Source organism: Gracilinanus agilis, chromosome 2 (assembly GCF_016433145.1).
Source record: "Gracilinanus agilis isolate LMUSP501 chromosome 2, AgileGrace, whole genome shotgun sequence".
Lineage (NCBI taxonomy): Eukaryota > Metazoa > Chordata > Mammalia > Didelphimorphia > Didelphidae > Gracilinanus > Gracilinanus agilis.
In genome coordinates this window covers 566,526,937-566,527,202 of record NC_058131.1, presented here as the reverse complement: position 1 = coordinate 566,527,202, position 266 = coordinate 566,526,937, and positions in this window count along the sequence as shown.

The following is a 266-nucleotide window of genomic DNA, read 5'->3' as shown; positions in this document are numbered from 1 at the left end:
GAAAGGAAAGGAAAGGAAAGGAAAGGAAAGGAAAGGAAAGGAAAGGAAAGGAAAGGAAAGGAAAGGAAAGGAAAGGAAAACCCTGATCCAACGTCCACAGGATAAATGGCTCACCACACAGCAAAATAGAGGGAAGGATCTAGGGAGCAGCAGAAAGTTATATAAAAAAAAAAAAAAAGAATAAATCCCATTAACTAATTGGATTTTTGTCTTGTGTCCTTGTGATATAGAAAGAGTTCTTCTTGTTCAGGTACATTTGGAATTAG